General features: G+C 39.1%; 1 long non-coding RNA gene across 1 annotated transcript; it reads left to right on the top strand.

The window, feature by feature from the left end:
• The first annotated feature begins 3,620 nt into the window (after nt 1–3,620).
• LOC127115429 (uncharacterized) lies at nt 3,621–4,274 on the top strand. Its single transcript, XR_007800727.1, has 2 exons — nt 3,621–3,821; nt 3,910–4,274. It is a non-coding gene; the product is annotated as an uncharacterized LOC127115429 (long non-coding RNA).
• Nucleotides 4,275–16,807: the final 12,533 nt, after the last annotated feature.

The raw sequence follows: 16,807 nt of genomic DNA, 5'->3' as shown, positions 1-16,807 counted from the left end.
TTACGCCAGTATATGTTGAATCATACGACTTGGTTGATATATAAAATGGATCCAACCAAGTATATCTTTGAGAAGCTTGCCTTAACTGGGAGAATTGCCCGTTGGCAGCTGCTATTATCTAAGTATGATATTGAGTATCGAGCTTAGAAAGTTATTAAAGGTAGTATCTTGGCTGACCATTTGGCGCATCAATCGATTGAAGATTATTAGTATGTGCAGTACGACTTCCTTGATGAGGAGATTCTGTATTTGAAGATGAAAGATTGTGATGAGCCTACGCTCGATGAAGGGCCAGAGCCTGGTTCCCGATGGGGTATGGTGTCCAATAGTGATGTCAATCAGTACGGAAATGGAATTGGGGCAGTGATTATTACTCCGCAAGACACACATTTTCCATTTACATCAAGGCTAACTTTCAAATGCACGAATAATATGGCGGAGTATGAGGCTTGTATTATGGGTTTGGAAGAATGTATTGATCTTAGGGTCAAACATCTTGATGTTTATGGAGATTCGGCCCTTGTTGTTAATCAGATTAAGGGTGAATGGGAGACAAATCAGTCTGGCCTCATCCCATAAAGAGATTATGCGAGGAGGATTTCAACTTTCTTTACTAAGGTTGATTTCCATCATATTCCTCGAGATGAGAATCGGATGGCGAATGCTCTTGCTACGCTTGCTTCAATGATTGTAGTGAAGTATTGGAATGAAGTCCCCAATATTATTGTGATGCACTCGAATAGACCGGCTCATGTGTTTGCAGTTGAGGAAGTAAAAGATGATAAGCCGTGGTATTATGATATCAAGTGTTTTCTCCAAAGACAGACTTACCCGCCTGGGGCATCTGTTAAAGATAAGAAGACTTTGAGGAGATTATCTAGCAGTTTCTACCTTAATGGTGATGTGCTTTACAAGAGGAATTTTGACATGGTTCTGCTCAGATGCGTGGATAGACACGAAGTAGACCTGTTGATGACTGAAGTCCATGAGGGTTCATTTGGTACTCATTCCAATGTACATGCCATGGCAAAGAAGATGTTGAGAGCAGGCTACTATTGGCTGACAATGGAGTCCGATTGCTGCAAATATGTGAAGAAATGCCACAAGTGTCAGATTTATACGGATAAGATTCATATTCCCCGAAACTTCTGAATGTTATTTCCTTACCATGGCCTTTCTCCATGTGGGGAATTGACATGATTGGCATGATTGAACCAAAGGCATCGAACGGTCACCGTTTTATTCTCGTAGCCATTGATTACTTCACCAAGTGGGTTGAAGTGACATCGTATGCAAATGTGACCATGCAGGTGGTTGTAAAGTGTATTAAGAATCAACTCATATACTGATATGGTGTGCAAGACAAGATCATTACTGATAATGGATCTAACTTGAACAACAAGATGATGAAAGAGTTGTGTAGCGAGTTCAAGATTGCACATCATAATTCTTCTCCCTATAGACCTAAGATGAATGGGGCTGTTGAAGTTGCTAATAAGAACATCAAGACGATTATTCAGAAGATGGTTGTTACATACAAAGACTGGCACGAGATGCCGCCATTTGCTTTGCATGGCTATCGTACATCTGTTCGAACTTCAACAGGGGCAACCCCTTTCTCTCTTGTATATGGCATGGAGGTTGTGCTCCCCGTAGAGGTTGAGATCCCATTAATGAGAGTCTTGATGGAAGCCAAGTTGACTGAGGCTGAATGGGTTCAGAGTCGTTATGACCAGTTGAACTTGATAGAAGAGAAGAGATTGACTGCCACGTGTCATGGTCAGTTATATCAGCAAAGGATGAAGAAAGCCTTTGATAAAAAGGTCAAGCCTCGTGTGTTCCGAGAAGGTGACCTCGTGCTCAAGAAAGTCTTGCCTTTCGCGCCCAATTCCAGGGGCAAGTGGACTCCAAACTATGAAGGCCCATATGTTGTTAAGAGAGCTTTTTCAAACGGTGCTTTGTTGCTTACAACTATGGATGGGGAGGATTTCACTCGTCTTGTGAATTCAGATGTGTCATACCCCGATTTTGGTCCCGAATTTTTTATTTTTGTTTGGCACTTGGCCTAAAGTTCATTTGCATAAATTCATTCCCAAATCCATATTTTTGTTACACGTTGATCATTGTCTATGCCTTTTTGATCATGGTGCTTTTGGCTATAAAATGGATTTTAATCATTTGACTTTTGAATTTTTCAATTTTTGATTTTAATTTCAAATTAAGTTTAATTCCCAAATTTCAATTTAATTTTAATTGTTATTTTTACTAATGATTCAAAACTCTAATTGATTTTAATTTTCAAATAGATGTTAGAATTGATGTCAAAAGTAATTTTAACAAATTATTGGATTAATTTGATTTTAATTGGGTTTTCTACTGATTTTTTATTATTATTTAAATTGATATTTAAATTAGTCTTGGAGTATTTCTAAAAAAAATCCATTTTATATCCATAGTACATTTCAAAATCAAAATAGCATTACAACATTTTCATGAATTGCAAAGTCATCTTCCAAAGGACAAACATTTTAAAACCATAAACATGGACTTGGCTTTCCCTTGATCCAACCTACATCAATTCACATTTTCACTTAAACCATACAATATTTCAATCCCAATTCAAATCAATATCATTCCATGTTCCAAAATGCTAAGTTCATATAACAACTATCACATAATCATACACTTCTCATTTCATTCAAAATCAAATTACAAATAACATTTCAAGTACATTTGCACCATTTCACATTTCCATACAATTCCAACCATGTCTTTACACTGCATTGATTTGGTTCCAAACTACATCAAAACTTTATTGCAAATGTTGCTGGGACCTCTTTGGGTGAAAAATTCAACCCAAATGATGTTTATATATCCTATCTCCCTTTGGCACACATTTATGAGCGAGCAAATCAAGTCATGACAGTATATTTTGGCATTGCGGTGGGATTCTTCCAGGGGGATAACATGAAATTAATAGACGACCTTGCAGTTCTAAGGCCTACTATTTTCTGTAGTGTTCCCCGCGAGGGATACAGACTTAGTGGTCACGTTGGCTCCCCAAGTCCATGCTGTGAGATAAAACTTGTAGATGTTCCGGAAATGAACTATACATCTGATGATCAGCCGAACCCCTGAGGTGAAATTTGCATCAGGGGTCCCATTATTTTTCAAGGATATTACAAAGATGAAGTTCAAACGAGAGAAGTCATTGACGAAGAGGGATGGCTGCATACCAGAGATATTGGGACATGGATAGCTGGCGGTCGTCTCAAAATCATTGATAGGAAGAAGATTATCTTTAAGTTGGCACAAGGCGAGTACATTGCTCCAGAGAAGATAGAAAATGTATATGTCAAATGCAATTTTGTGGCACAGTGCTTTATATACGGCGAGAGCTTTAATTTCTTCTTTGGTAGCTGTTGTCTCGGTGGATCCCGATGTCATGAAAGCATGGGCTGCTTCACAAGGCATAGTGCATAATGATTTAACAGAACTTTGTAATAATCCAAATCAAGCACCATTTGTTCACCTGCAACAAACAATAATTAATATAACAACAGTACAACAACCAACAGCAGCAAAATGCTAAACCACTCCGACAATGAAGCATACCTTGATTGGCCGTGAGCTTCGGAATGGGAAAGTTGAAAATCCTTTTGTGAAGTATGGACAAGCTGGATTGGCTAAGAAAGGAGAGGATTACTTTCTGATTAAAACAGATTGCCACAGGGTTCCCGGCGATCCATCGACTGCGTTTTCTGTCTTTGCGGTTTTTTGATGGGCATAACGGTATATCAGCTGCAACGGAACCACAGATGGTAAGTCCAAAACAACAAGCTTCTATCTAATCAATCCTGCACCAAAACTAGTCCTACATCAAAATTACCTGCAAAACTTCCATGACAGAAAAACGTAGCATGACAGCAGCAAGCCAAGAAATCGTTTCCAAACACTTATCTCCTTGTTGGATGCTGCAATGATAAAACCACTCATGTGCACAAAAGTACAACCTGGGATTCCAGCAACCTCAGATAGCCTGTCATTTTCCAAACCCCTCCAAAGATATGGTAGTGGTTTTCTGCTCTCAAATCTTGCCGGTGAAATTGCCACTGCCTGTAGTCTCCATTTCTCGCTCCTATCATCCTGGTAAAGAACATATTTGATGGAAGGGTTGATTTTCATTTCCTCCTGGAGCTCATGTATGTGAAATCTCCAAGGACAAGATCGATTTAGCTTTATAATCTCCCCACTAGAATCAATAGTTTCTCTTGCTGCAAGACACTCCATAACAATAGACCGCGCCGGCAACCATGATTTTGCATAATAATTCACATTGTCCAAAAATTCGTCACCATGCCCGGTCCACCTGCATTACCAATGTAAACCAAACCATACAACAGTCATTCAATAATTACACGCATTGAATCAAATGATGATGTAAATGATGCTCACCTTGAACTGCACTGTGTTGAATCAGCATTTGTGTAATTAATTTTACCAAAGAAGAAGCTCTATTGGAGGCCTTGAATAATGACCGTCCTAGAGAAAACAGGAACCATTTGAACATCAAGCTACAATGAAACCAGAAAATTCGTTTTTACTAGAGGAATTCACTGCAGTAACACAAAATTAGTCAAAATTGGTAAAATTCCAAAAAAAAAAATCCCAAATCGGGATAAAGACAAAACTCAAAGGGAAAGGTTGAGTTCATAGTACCGTTTCCGGATTGTAGCATAAAACAAGATGAAATTGATTCTGAGCACACAAAAGCTCTTCTGGAAATTTGCTCCATTAAACCTTTGGGGGACCAAACCAAAGCCCTAGCTGTGAACATAAATAGAAGGAAAAAACCCTAATCAGAGGACGAAAAAAATTGAGAGAGGGAGGCGGCCAAACAGAAAACCCAAAATCAAAAAGAAATCAATCAAAAAACAAACCTTTTGAAGAGGCGAAGGAGGGAGGTTCGAATCTCATCGTTGCCATCGCCACCACCGGAGGTGAGCTCTTTTTTTCTTTTCAACCACGGTTTCTTGCATGATTCAGGGTATTTAAGTGAGACGCGAGCAATTGAGAAGATATTGGGAGAGGTGAGCGCGATTGAGAGGTTTCTTATTGAGAGAGGTGAGTGCGATTGAGGGTTTGGTGTAAATCGTGAGATAGGGAGAGCGTTTGAGAGTGGTTTTCGTGAGTTAGAGTGAATGAGAGAGAGCGAAGGAGTGAGAGGGATTCGTGAGATGGAGAGGATGAAGAGAAAGGCCACGTTACTATTCCATTTTTTTTATTTAATTCTTTTCTTTAATTTAGTTCTTTAACAGAATGTTTTGAAATTTAAAGTTCATAGCATATTAGGTAATAATTATTTTTCTATTTCCAACTTATTCCCATTGGAAACCCAACAGCCAAGCGGCTGGTTTTAATTAGGCTAGACCAACTGTTTCCTTTTTTATTTAGTTTTTTTATTTTAATCCTATTTTTAGTTTATCTTAGTTTATATATTTAAGTTAGTATTAAGTAACAACTAGTCATAAGTGGCTTGGTGGAGAGGGGTGGTTTCCATAGTCTCAAGAGGAGTGGGTTCAATACTCGTATGTAGCACTTTTTTATATTTCATTTTTTTTAGTATTTCATTTTCTTTTAGCATTTTATTTTTTTAGTATTTTATTGTCTTTTAGAATTTTGTTTCTTTTAATATTTTTTTTATGTCCATGTTTCTTTATTAAATTCGTCATGCATGCAAAACCATTTTAAAACTATAAAAATCATTTCTTTTCTCGATTCAATATCGAGCCCATTTCCACACCCTTGTAAGTCGATTGCTTTTTTAAGCATCGTCATCAACCTCACATAGCTTACTCTTGGGCTTTCTTACAATGAGCCGGTTCTCTTACACTTACACTCATATTTCGCATCATTTGTTGTTTGGGCCCGATTTAATTATTTCATGATTTTTGAATCCCCATGTGACAAAATGTACCCCACTTCCCCAATGTGTATATAATTTTGTCTTTGTTTTATTTCTCTATTTTAGATACTAACACAAGATTAAAATTAACCATTTCTAAAAATACAAAAAATGACTCGATCCAACGTCGAGTATTTTCTCAATAAACAAATCAACTCTTTTCTCCCTCCTATTCCATCCCATTTCAAAAAGCTTCATCAAACGCTTGATCCAACGTCAAGCCATTTTTCGTAATCAAAAACTCAAAAAATACTAATCCATAATTAAGACCTTTTCAATAAAGATGGAAGTGGAACATGGTGTATACCACGCACTCCTGAGACTAGAATTCGAGATGTATATCTCGCCAATCCTAGTTCTCGCCATCATCCAATTTACCCACTTTGTTTTCTCAAACACCCAGTCAAATCTTTCTCAAACGTCCATCAATACTTGATCTAGGTCAAGTCATTTTTTCACAACAAAACTCAAAATACCTAATTCTTATTTAACCTTTTTCAATAAAGATGGAAATGGAACATGGTGTATACCATGCACTCCTGAGGTTAAGATTCGAGACGTATGCCTCGCCAATCTTAACTCTCGCCATCGTCTAAAATTGTCAATGTGGTTTCGTTAAACCCTTTCTCAATCAAATCTAAGATACCTAAATCTTATTTAACACTTTTTCAATAAAGGTGGAAATGGAACATGGTGTATACCATGCACTCCTGAGGTTAAGATTCGAGACGTATGCCTCGCCAATCTTAACTCTCGCCATCGCCTAAAATTGTCAATGCGGTTTCTTCAAACCCTTTCTCAATCAAATTCCAAAAAATACTTAATTCCTATCTTAACTTCTTTCAATAAAGATGGAAATGGAACATGGTGTATACCGTGCACTCCTGAGGCTAGGATTCGAGATGTATATCTCGCTCATCCAAGTTCTCGCCATCACTCAAAACACATCCAACCAATCAAACTCTTTTTCTCGCCACCGTGCGACTAATCAAAAACCTTTTTCATAAATGAAAGATATATTGTCTTAAGAGATACAAAACAATGTTTCGGCCACGATTGTTGAGTAGAGATAAATGACGCTTTTCCGAATGTAGATTTATAAATCCGTTCGATGTGTGGTATGCGTTCACTCCTCATCTGTTTTGGGTAAAACGATGTTTTTGTCGATTAATACAATATAGCTTTCGCTAAAATCGACCAACAAACAAACATTTTTCTACCCAGAACTACGTAAGCCTTGATTTCTCTTTTGAGATACGTAGGAGCAGGATTTATAAATCTTGTCAGGCCCATTAATAAAAAAACTTAGGTTTAGTCCTTCGTCAAAAATCCAAAAACATTTCTTCTCTCTTATATTCATTCTTTCCCACCTAATAACTTGAAAAGCCTATCATTTCAAACTAACATTAACGAACACAACTGACATAATGGTTCCCGTTGAGTACAACGGACGTGAGGGGTGCTAATACCTTCCCCTCGCGTAATCGACTCCCGAACCCTGATATTGGTTGCGATGACCATATCTTATCCTTTCTTTTTGTCTTGGGTTTTATCGATATTTCCCCTTTCCTTTTTAGGAATAAATAAAGTTCGGTGGCGACTCTGTTCAGTCATCATTGCAAGCGTGCGATCGCGCTTCGCTTTGTAGTCGTATCCCCATTTTTCGAGGTGCGACAAGATGCAGTCAAGAAATACTTCGCCTAAAAATAAAAACAGAATAGTTTGCTAAGTTGAAAACCCGAAAGGGCGACTTAGGCAAAAATGAGCGTCTCGGTGGATTGAAAACCCGAAAGGGCGGTCCAAGCAAAAGTTAGAAAAAAAATGAATATACATATCCCGCTAGATTGAGTACCTCACCCTGGGGCAATCTAGGCAAAAATGAGGGATTTGGCAAGGAACTGCATCCTGACAAGACATTGTTCTACAACTGTCATCTATCAAAGATTCTCGCTCAGTCATCGTCAAGTGAAGCTTCGAATACAGTAAATTCAGAGTTGGTGAAGAAGCGGTCATTATGTTCAATGTAGCCCTTTTTCCATGTATATCGCCAATTTCAAATTTGTAAAGATCTATGGAGTCTCTCCATTTGTGGACTACCATCCCATTAAATAAATTTGAGCCTTTATCCAATTCTTGGCACTCTTACTTGTTTTTGCTTAACAAATGTTTGCATGTTGTAATTGATAAATATCATTGTTTTAAATAAATAAAGTTTTCGTAAACCGTTTTAAACAAAATGAACATTCACAAAGACTGAAAGTGATAATACCTTAGGATTGGCATTAATTTTAGTAAAACAAATAATGTAATCACCTCTGTTGTTTTAATATGTTGGGTTGAAGAAATTCAACATCTGGACCAACATGTCTTGTACGATGTCACGACATCAGGTCTGTGACATCGCACTTGTGTAGAAAACGTTAATTAATTCAGTATATATTCTGGGATCAGCAAGGATATCTGGTGAATATCCTAACTCCCATGTGGAGGTCTTGAAGACTCAATCAGAATATATATAGGCTCTAAATATGGAGATATATATGGAGAGAGTTTAGGAACTTGAAGACCTTGTTTGTAGCAGAATTTTTCTGCTGAAGTTGTAACAGCAAAGAACAAGTCTGTTGCAACTTCTGAAGGCCCAAATCCAGTTGGGTGATTAGGTTATAAATAGCTTATTGTAATCTAGTTTTTGTAAGCCTCTTAGAATGAAAATTTAGGGGTGTGTGTGAGGTAAACCTCCCAATCTGTGGGAAGGTTACCATGTGTTTCTCAGTGGTCAAAGCTGAGAATATTTGTAACTCAAAGCCTGTAGGCAAGAGTGATTTTGTTCTTGAATGAAGCTGTGAAGCAAGTTCAAGGTGTGGTAACATTACATTGTATTTGTAGTGATAGGTGTAACACCCCAATTAAAATAAGCTAATTATTTAATTTAAATTAATATTTTATTTATTAATTTAATTGAATAATTGGAAGTTTGGATTAATATTATTATTTTTGGAATAATAATTATTGGGATTATTATTAGTGGATTATTATTTTATAATTGGAATAAAAGTGGAAATCAGTGAAAAGGTCCCATTTGGTAAAAAGGTTTATTGTTTCACGTGAAAAGGGAAAAGAGGCAGAACGTGGAAAAGGGCAAAAAGAGAACCAGAGAACAAGGGTTGAAGGGAGGAAAAGCTTGAAGCTGCAGAATTTGCCGGATTAACTCAGGTAAGGGGGGTTTATCATCAATTAACGGGTATTATGGGATGATATGTACTGGGTAGTAATAGACCATTTGTTTTACCTCTGATTGGATGATATATGCTGAATTGTGAAACTTTTGAGATGAACGAAAAATTGATTATAATTGACGAAATTCGTAGGAATTTGAGATGGAAAGGTTAGCAAATTGTGAAAATCGAAAGTGTATGATTAGTGATAGATGATAGGAATGAATTGTGTGTAAAATTTGGACTGTAGAAGGTTGAATTGGGTAGATCTCGTAGCAGAGAAAGCCATTGCAGATCTGGGAGCTCTGGTCTCTGGTCATACGCGTATGGCACTAGGCAATACGCGTATGAGACGTTGGTACGCGTATGGGGGGAAGCCTTACGCGTATGGGAGAAAAAGATGACATTTTGAACGTAAATTGGTCTCTGTTGGTACGCGTAATGGGAGATTGTTACGCGTAGCATACGCGTATGAGACAGGTGATACGCGTATGAGTTGGGCGAGGAAATGCGCAATACGCGTAAGAGAGTGGGCATTACGCGTATGGAGTTGGCCAGGTTTGGGCAATACGCGTATGGCATGGACAGTACGCGTATGGGCAGAGTTGGGATTTTCCTGAACTGTTGTTGTGCAGTTTTTGGTTGTTTAGGCTGAGTGATGTACTTAGCTGAGATATGATGTTGTAGGGATCATTTCCCGTTGTTTTGAGTGGTATAGGTATTAGTAGAGCGGGCTAGTACTGTGTTTGATTTTGTGGCATGATATGATATGCTTTTGTGATTAATTATGTTGATAATGTGTGATGGTATACATGATGAGGTGAATGTATACGTTTGTGAATAGACTGTATTATGGCTTAGAGTGTGAGCATGTGTCTATTCTTGATTGTTGTTGATGTTGCATTGCTAGGTGATTAGCATGCATGTTGTGGCCCATTTGGGGTGGTAGCTAATTCCCATGGTGAGGAATTAGTGAGTATATCATTTGATTGTTGTTGTTGATGTTTGCATGCTAGGTGATTAGCGTGCATTTCATGGCCCATTTGGGGTGGTAGCTAATTCCCATGGTGAGGAATTAGTGAGTGAGTCACTATGTCTCAAATGAGTGAGACTAGTGAGCTTGGTAGCCGTGCCTGGATTTGGACGGTGAGGTTGAACTATATGTTCACAAATAGTCGGTACCGCATGCATAGAGTCTCATTGCATAATGAATGTATGGCATATAATATGAATGGATGTATTCCAGTATTATATGTGTGTTGTATGTTGTGCTGTTAAGGTTGAATGTGATTGAGATTTTACCGTTGAATATGATGCTTGAATGGAGATTGCTGTTGCTGAATGCGTAGTCTGATTAGGGTGAATTAATGTGTTAATTACTTGGCATTACATGTTGTTCTATAATGCTTATTATATTGATTGAGGAACTCACCCTTACGCCTATTTTTCAGGTATCGAGAAATAAGTTGAGTAGAAGTTTATGCTTGGAGTCTAGAGTAGTTTCTTATGGGTCATGCTCTGATAGATGTAACATCGGGAGGGAATGTTTTAATTAATTTGATATTGGTTGTTGGATGATTTACATGTATAGTGTTACATGTTTTACCTTGATGTTGAATTTGATTCCGCTGCGAATTATGCAAAAGACCTTATTTTGATTTAAATAAATGAGCATGACAGGATATTTGATGAATGTAGTGAAATGATTGTGTGACACCCTTCGGGGCATAATTACTCTGATGAATATATGTGTATTTTAATTATAAATTTGGGGTATTTAGAAGGGTGTTACATTAGTGGTATCAGAGCATAGTCGGTCGTGTCGAGTCGTAGTTATTCTGTTTCCCCTGTACGGGATAGGTGTTGTTTAACCCTATCAGTACTTATTGTTTAGCTTGTTTGGGTTTTCAGAATAGAGATGGCTGGAAGAGGTAGAGATGATGCTGCAATTGCTGAGGCTCTGGGTATGCTGGCTGGTGTGCTTGGAGGAAATCCGAATGTTGTGGGAATGGGAGCTGCTCGTCAGTTGAGTGAGTTCCAGAAGAACAATCCTCCAATGTTCAAGGGAGCATACGTTCCAGATGGTGCCCAGAAGTGGTTGAAGGAGATAGAAAGGATTTTCAGAGTAACTGAGTGTGCTGATAACCAGAAGGTCAGGTTCGGTACACATATGCTGTCAGAAGAAGCTGATGATTGGTGGGTTGCTACCCGCACTGAGTTGGAAACTGCTGGAGATGCTGAGATTACTTGGGCTGTGTTCAGAGAGAGATTTCTGAGGAAGTATTTTCCCGAGGATGTCAGAGGAAAGAAGGAGATAGAGTTCTTGGAATTGAAGCAGGGTAACAGGTCTGTTACGGAGTATGCTGCCAAGTTCACAGAACTGTCAAAGTATTATACTCCCTATGCTGAGGCTGCTGGGGAATTTTCCAAGTGTGTGAAGTTTGAGAACGGGTTGCGTCCCGAGATCAAGCAGGCTATTGGGTATCAAAGGATTAGAGTGTTTTCTGATTTGGTTGACTGTTGCAGGATTTTTGAACAGGATTCCAAGGCCAGAGCTGAGAGCTATCAGCAGAGGGTTGATAGGAAAGGTAAGAATCAGATTGATCGTGGAAAACCGTATGCAACTGGCAAAGGTTTTCAGAGGCAGAGTGGGATGAAGAGGCCTAGTGGGGGAGACTCTAGTGCTCCTGCTAAGTGTTACCGATGTGGTCAGGCTGGACATCGTATCCATGAGTGTACCAGTGCTGAGAAGAAATGTTTCAAGTGCGGAAAAGGTGGTCACTTGGCTGCAGACTGCCGGTTGAAGACTGTGACTTGTTTCAACTGTGGAGAGTTGGGTCATATCAGTCCACAGTGTCCTAAGCCGAAGAAAGAGAATCAGTCAGGAGGCAAGGTTTTTGCTTTATCAGGTTCTGAGACTTTTGCAGATGATCGTTTGATCCGAGGTACGTGTTATATTAATGGCTTTCCTCTTGTAGCTATTATTGACACAGGTGCGACTCATTCTTTTATATCCTTGGATTGTGCTGTGAAACTTAAGTTAGAGATATCTGAGATGTTGGGTAGTATGGTGATTGATACTCCTGCGAAGGGTTCAGTGACTACTACTTCTGTTTGTTTGAATTGTCCTTTGAGTATTTTTGGTAGAGCCTTTGGGATAGATCTTGTGTGTCTTCCATTAGTGCAGATTGACGTTATTCTGGGTATGAACTGGTTGGTGTTCAACCGAGTTTCTATCAACTGTTTTGATAAGACTGTGATATTTCCTGAGATTGAAGAAGGAAAGAGTTTGTTTCTATCAGCCAGGCAGGTGAATGAGGAAGTGGCAGATGGGGCAGAGTTGTTTATGCTGTTAGCGACTTTGGAAGCTAAAGATAAACTGGTGATTGGCGATCTAGCTGTAGTGTGTGATTTTCCTGATGTGTTTCCGGAAGAAGTGAATGAATTGCCACCAGAACGTGAAGTTGATTTCTCGATTGATTTGGTACCTGGTACTAGACCGATATCGATGGCTCCGTATCGTATGTCTGCTGTTGAGCTAGCTGAATTGAAGAGTCAGTTGGAAGATTTGTTGGATAAGAAATTTATTCGTCCGAGTGTGTCACCGTGGGGTGCACCAGTGCTATTGGTTAAGAAGAAGGAAGGTACTATGAGGTTGTGTGTGGACTACAGGCAATTGAATAAAGTGACGATCAAGAATCGGTATCCTTTACCGAGGATTGATGATTTGATGGATCAATTGGTTGGTGCTAGTGTGTTCAGCAAGATAGACTTGAGATCTGGGTATCATCAGATACGTGTGAAAACTGAGGATATTCAGAAGACTGCTTTCAGAACGAGGTATGGACATTATGAGTATTCTGTAATGCCTTTTGGTGTGACTAATGCGCCTGGAGTATTTATGGAGTATATGAATAGGATTTTTCATCCGTATCTAGATCAGTTTGTCGTGGTGTTTATTGATGACATTTTGGTGTATTCGAAATCTGAAGAAGAGCATGCTGAACATTTGAGAGTGGTGTTGGAAGTTCTACGAGAAAAGAAGTTATTTGCTAAACTGTCAAAGTGTGAATTTTGGTTAGAAGAGGTTAGTTTTCTTGGTCATGTGATTTCAAGAGGTGGTGTTGCTGTTGATCCTTCTAAGATAGAAGCGGTGTCTAAGTGGGAAGCTCCGAAGTCAGTTTCTGAGATAAGAAGTTTTCTCGGTTTGGCTGGTTATTACAGGAAGTTCATTGAGGGATTTTCTAAGTTGGCGTTACCGTTGACGATGTTGACTAGAAAGGGGCAAGCATTTGTTTGGGATTCAAAATGTGAAGAAGGTTTCCAAGAGTTAAAGAAAAGGTTGACTACTGCTCCTATTCTGATATTACCGAGTTCGTCGGAACTATTTGAGGTTTATTGTGACGCTTCATTGTTGGGTTTAGGTGGTGTGTTGATGCAGAATAAGCAGGTTATAGCTTATGCTTCGAGACAACTAAGGGTTCATGAGAGGAACTATCCGACGCATGATTTAGAGTTGGCAGCTGTGGTATTTGTTCTAAAGTTATGGAGGCATTATTTGTATGGGTCGAGATTTGAAGTTTTCAGTGACCATAAGAGTTTAAAGTATTTGTTCGATCAGAAAGAGCTGAATATGAGACAGAGAAGATGGTTAGAATTTCTAAAGGATTATGACTTTGGTTTGAATTACCATCCGGGTAAAGCAAATGTAGTGGCTGATGCGTTGAGTCGGAAATCATTACATATGTCTATGTTAATGGTTAGGGAATTGGATTTAATTGAGCAGTTTAGAGACTTGAGTTTGGTGTGTGAGAGTACTCACAATAGTGTTAAATTGGGAATGTTGAAGTTAACGAGTGGTATTCTGGATGAGATCAGAGAGGGTCAGAAATCCGACATGCTTTTGGTTGATAAGTTGACTTTAGTGAATCAAGGTCAAGGTGGTGAATTCCGAGTTGATGAGAATGGTGTTTTGCGATTTGGTGACCGGGTGTGTATTCCGGATGTTGCCGAGCTTAAGAAGAGTATTCTTGAAGAAGGACATCGTAGTGGCTTGAGTATTCATCCTGGAGCTACGAAGATGTATCATGATTTGAAAAGGTTATTTTGGTGGCCGGGAATGAAAAGAGAAATTGCAAGTTTTGTGTATTCCTGTTTGACTTGTCAGAAGTCGAAGATTGAGCATCAGAAGCCGTCTGGGCTAATGCAACCGTTGGCTATTCCAGAGTGGAAGTGGGATAGTATCAGTATGGATTTTGTTTCTGGTTTACCGAGGACAAGTAAGAATTTTGAGGCTATTTGGGTGATTGTTGATAGATTGACGAAGTCGGCTCATTTCATTCCGATCAGAATGGATTATCCGTTAGAGAGGTTGGCTGAGTTGTATATTGAGAAGATTGTAAGTTTGCATGGTATTCCGTCGAGTATTGTTTCGGACAGAGATCCTAGATTTACATCGAAGTTTTGGGAAGGTTTGCAGAAGGCTTTGGGAACTAAGCTGAGATTAAGTTCTGCATATCATCCGCAGACTGATGGTCAGACGGAGAGGACGATTCAGTCACTAGAGGATCTTTTGAGAGCTTGTGTTTTGGAAAAGGGAGGTGCTTGGGATTGTTATTTGCCTTTGATTGAGTTTACCTACAACAATAGTTTTCATTCGAGCATTGGTATGGCACCGTTTGAAGCTTTGTATGGTAGGAGATGTCGGACACCTTTATGTTGGTATGAGTCCGGTGAGAGTGCTGTGGTTGGACCGGAGATTGTTCAACAAACTACAGAAAAGATTAAGATGATTCAGGAGAAGATGAGAATTTCTCAGAGTCGTCAGAAGAGTTATCATGATAAGAGAAGGAAGTCCCTTGAGTTCCAAGAGGGAGACCATGTGTTTCTTCGTGTTACTCCGATAACCGGTGTTGGTCGAGCTTTGAAGTCGAAGAAGTTGACACCTCGATTTATTGGTCCTTATCAGATTTTGGAGAGGATAGGAGAGGTAGCCTATCGTATCGCTTTACCGCCGTCGCTTGCGAATTTGCATGATGTTTTTCATGTGTCTCAGTTGAGGAGATACATTCATGATCCGTCGCATGTCGTCCAAGTAGATGATGTACAGGTGAGAGATAACCTGACTGTGGAAGCATCACCTATGAGGATCGAGGATCGAGAGTTGAAGCAGTTGCGGGGTAAAGAGATTGCCTTGGTGAAGGTAGCTTGGGGAGGACCAGCAGGTGGCAATGTGACTTGGGAACTTGAGAGTCAGATGAAGGAGTCTTATCCAGAGTTGTTTGCTTGAGGTATGTTTTCGAGGACGAAAACTCTTTTAGTGGGGGAGAGTTGTAACACCCCAATTAAAATAAGCTAATTATTTAATTTAAATTAATATTTTATTTATTAATTTAATTGAATAATTGGAAGTTTGGATTAATATTATTATTTTTGGAATAATAATTATTGGGATTATTATTAGTGGATTATTATTTTATAATTGGAATAAAAGTGGAAATCAGTGAAAAGGTCCCATTTGGTAAAAAGGTTTATTGTTTCACGTGAAAAGGGAAAAGAGGCAGAACGTGGAAAAGGGCAAAAAGAGAACCAGAGAACAAGGGTTGAAGGGAGGAAAAGCTTGAAGCTGCAGAATTTGCCGGATTAACTCAGGTAAGGGGGGTTTATCATCAATTAACGGGTATTATGGGATGATATGTACTGGGTAGTAATAGACCATTTGTTTTACCTCTGATTGGATGATATATGCTGAATTGTGAAACTTTTGAGATGAACGAAAATTGATTATAATTGACGAAATTCGTAGGAATTTGAGATGGAAAGGTTAGCAAATTGTGAAAATCGAAAGTGTATGATTAGTGATAGATGATAGGAATGAATTGTGTGTAAAATTTGGACTGTAGAAGGTTGAATTGGGTAGATCTCGTAGCAGAGAAAGCCATTGCAGATCTGGGAGCTCTGGTCTCTGGTCATACGCGTATGGCACTAGGCAATACGCGTATGAGACGTTGGTACGCGTATGGGGGGAAGCCTTACGCGTATGGGAGAAAAAGATGACATTTTGAACGTAAATTGGTCTCTGTTGGTACGCGTAATGGGAGATTGTTACGCGTAGCATACGCGTATGAGACAGGTGATACGCGTATGAGTTGGGCGAGGAAATGCGCAATACGCGTAAGAGAGTGGGCATTACGCGTATGGAGTTGGCCAGGTTTGGGCAATACGCGTATGGCATGGACAGTACGCGTATGGGCAGAGTTGGGATTTTCCTGAACTGTTGTTGTGCAGTTTTTGGTTGTTTAGGCTGAGTGATGTACTTAGCTGAGATATGATGTTGTAGGGATCATTTCCCGTTGTTTTGAGTGGTATAGGTATTAGTAGAGCGGGCTAGTACTGTGTTTGATTTTGTGGCATGATATGATATGCTTTTGTGATTAATTATGTTGATAATGTGTGATGGTATACATGATGAGGTGAATGTATACGTTTGTGAATAGACTGTATTATGGCTTAGAGTGTGAGCATGTGTCTATTCTTGATTGTTGTTGATGTTGCATTGCTAGGTGATTAGCATGCATGTTGTGGCCCATTTGGGGTGGTAGCTAATTCCCATGGTGAGGAATTAGTG

The sequence above is a fragment of the Lathyrus oleraceus genome, chromosome 1 (assembly GCF_024323335.1).
Source record: "Lathyrus oleraceus cultivar Zhongwan6 chromosome 1, CAAS_Psat_ZW6_1.0, whole genome shotgun sequence".
Lineage (NCBI taxonomy): Eukaryota > Viridiplantae > Streptophyta > Magnoliopsida > Fabales > Fabaceae > Lathyrus > Lathyrus oleraceus.
This window is presented reverse-complemented; position numbering and strand designations above follow the sequence as displayed.